Source organism: Galeopterus variegatus, unplaced genomic scaffold, assembly GCF_000696425.1.
Source record: "Galeopterus variegatus unplaced genomic scaffold, G_variegatus-3.0.2 Scaffold2426, whole genome shotgun sequence".
In the NCBI taxonomy this organism is placed as follows: domain Eukaryota; kingdom Metazoa; phylum Chordata; class Mammalia; order Dermoptera; family Cynocephalidae; genus Galeopterus; species Galeopterus variegatus.
This window is the reverse complement of record NW_007728537.1, coordinates 392988-396474: the sequence shown is the minus strand read 5'-3', so window position 1 is coordinate 396474 and position 3487 is coordinate 392988.

Sequence of the window (3487 nt, the reverse complement as noted above, 5' to 3'; positions counted from 1 at the left end):
GTTGGGTGGGAGGGGATAGGGAGGAGGGAGGGGGGTTTCGGTAATGGGCCACAATAATCAACCTCATTGCATATCGACAAAATAAAATTAAGAGGGGAAAAAACAAAAAAAACACATTTGGTAGCATCCTCCATGAAGCCATCTGGTCCTGGGCTTCTCTTCCTGTGAAGCTGCTTCGTTTTGTTTTATTCGTTTAGTCTCTTTACTTGTTATAGGCCTATTTACATATTCTATTTCTTCTCGACTCAGATACTTTTTGAATATACATAGTTTAAAGGTAAATTTGTCAAATAAAATAATTAAAGGGTTGTTATTTCCATTTGAAATGACTGCTATTGACAGTGTTGACCTTCTAGTGTGGTTTCCAGTGGTAAAACCGTGGACTGAGACCTCCCCCTGCATCTGTGCGACTGTGGGAAGTTCTCTCTGTGTCTCTGAATCCCTGCTTCCTCATCTGCAAGATGGGTGTCATCATGAGGATACTCAAAGGGTGTGAGGGGATCAGGTGAGGCAACCATCACGTGCCTAGCATGCAGTAAACCCTCCGTAATGATCTTCTGTTTTCTCTATCAATATATGATAAGCACCTACTAGGTGCTGAGTACTCTTCAAGGGACTAGAGAAACAGAAGTGAACAAAACCAAAGGTTCTGGGGGTTACATTCTAATGGGGACAAAACCAAAATAAAGAAACATATGTGAAGGGTTTAAGGAGGTCCCTGCCTGACCTTAAATCAACTGAGAGATGGACCCAGGAGTCAGACAGGTAGAGCTCCAGTGTTAGATTTATAATGATCAGAGCTGGGGTGGAGGACCTGACTGCCTTAGGACCAGCAGGGCTCACCTGAGTGCTCTGTTCCCCCTTCTAGTCTGATCCTTTGGACAGTCCTCTGAGGGGAAGTTTGGATCTGCAGAGTAGGCCTGCTTCTGAGACTCAACATTCGATCCTTGCAGCTTCAAAGTGAATTATTTGCTCCCACCTGCAAATAATTTGCTCCTCTTGGGGAGTTGAGGATGTGTCTCTACCACCTCCAGCTCACAGTGTTGGAAGGTGACAGAGAAGCAGGAGACACCTTAGATAGGGTGGTGGGAGAGGGCTTTTCTCAGGAGGTGGCATTTGGGCAGAGAACTGAATGTATGAATGAGCCAGACACGCAAAATCTAGGGCAGGAGGGCATTCCAGGCAGCAGCAACTGCCCATTGGTATGTTCGGGGAGCAGAGATGGTTCCTTTCTGCCTCTTTCTCCCCCTTCCTCTCTCTTTCTGCCCAGTGTTCCTGAAGCTCATGCAGACTGGACATTCCTCAGAGCCCTGCTGGGGCTGGAAGAAACTGGACCAGCTGTGCTTTCCAGCCTGTTGCTCCTAAGAGATAAAATCTCTTAGCAGTCTGAGTCCCAAGTCCCTGGGCTCCTACTGGCAGCTGATCTAATACAAATGGCTGGCTTTCGAGGCATTTACGACCAGCTCTGCTGAGATGGATCAGGATTAGCCTGAAGAACTATTTGTCTTTGAAAATAGTTCTTTCTGGTTTATTTAGTGGCTGGAATCTTTCTCTCCAAAGGGAACTACTGAACTTATTAACGAGAAAATCAAGGCTCATATTTAAACTCTCTGGTGAGCTACATGCTGCTGTGGGTCAGATATTGCTCTGGGGGACAGCCGGGTTTCTGCTGTGCCACAGTCCCGTGCCCACCTAGCATGCCTACGAGAGCATTGGATAGAGCTTACTCCTAGCTCCCACAGAGAGAAGGCAACTCTTCTGGCACCTGCCACAGCCCTGACATTTCTTGCTTACCTTAGTCTTCTGTGCTCCTCCAGTAATAGCTTTCTACCCAAGGGTATCTCAGCCAGGTGGAGGGGTCAGGTAGTGATCTGCAGGTATATTCCCACCATGTCCTGTTCTTGGATAATCAGACTAAAGTCTCATTTTCATTGGATAGAAAATCTCACCTGTGATATGACAGATCTGTTGAGGTACAGCTTCCTGGCTCAGAACTTTAGATGCTGGATGAATATTGTTAGAGACTTTGTTTCAGGGGAGGAGTGTTGTCTTTAATTCTGGGCTCAGGACCCAGTCTCACCAAAGTGCATCAGCAAATTAGGGCACATTGTCTCCAGTGGGCATCTCCTGCAGGGTGGCTGATTTCTGTCAAAAGATCCCTGACTGATTCCTCTTCCCAGGGAGCCCTTTAGTGGGGTCAAGCAGGCTTCAGCTCCCTGGCCTAATTAATTTAGAACAGGACTATTAGGTTGAACTGAAGGTCATTTCCTACCTTCTTTGGATGGCCTGAGCTGCTGATAGGCCCCACTGTCAGTTGAGCTACCTTAGGACTTGGTGGTTACTGCTGCATTGCTGTGTGACCTTAGGTGAGTCACTTACCCTCTCTGGGCCTCACTTTCTACCTCTATAAAATGAAGTGTTGAATGAATTCCCAAAGAATGTGCCTTCTGCTTCTAGGCTGAGGGTCATACTTTTCTTTCACCCTGCCCTGGACTTGGCATCTAGAAGCCTGTCAATAAATATTTAATTGAACAAATTAATGAAAATGTGATGTTTAGCTATGTTCCAGCTCATCAGCTGTGTCTTTTCTACAGAGCTCATGGAAAAGACTTATGGCTTATGACCTCATTGGATACTTGTAGATGAGGTCAACTCCTCATTTTCCTGCAGAAAACCCAGACTCTGCTAATTAAGGATTGATCCAGAAGTTGAATCTGGGGCTTCTGCTTTCTCCCACCTGGGATTTCTTCAACAGAGGGCCATCTCTCCAGCTGGGCTGATGTCTGTCTGGCAGGGAGGCAGGTGATGTCAAAAGGAAACCCATAGGTTCATAGGTTATGCATTTGGAATAACCAAAGTTCAAGCTCATGCAGGCATCTGCCCACCACATGACCTGGGTAGAGTTCTTCGGTCTCTCCAAGCCGGTTTTCTCATCTGTGACGGAGGTCAGATGATAATGGTCCCCACCTCCTCTGGGGTTGGGGGACAGGCTTGGATATGCATGCCAGCCATTATTAGCCACCCCTCCTTTCTGCTGCTCTCTCCCCGCTTCTCCTTCTAACCCCCCAAACTCCTTGGTGAAGGAGGAGGAGGAGACAGAACTTTCGGTGTTGGATGAGGTAAGTGGGGAGGCTGATTGCAGAACCTCCAGCAAACAAAGCTTTAGTGTTCCAAGGGGAGCGCCCGTATGTGCCTCCTCCTTCCGGGGGGTTGGTAAGAGCGGGGTGGGGCCGAGGCCTTTTCCCAGCACTGCTCAATCACCTCTCGCACCCATCTGACCTGCTCGCTGGGACAGAAGAAATGACCAAAGGGTGAACGGAGGGCATCTGAGGTGAATGCCTGAACTGCTGTCCTGGAGAATATTTGCATTACAAAGCTTCTTGCAAAATCCAGGTAGGGCTTTGAGCCAACCCCCTGGAGGAGCCTTATGAAGTCCCCAGTTTTGATCCCATCCACCAACCTCCACCCACCAACCCCCACCCACCAT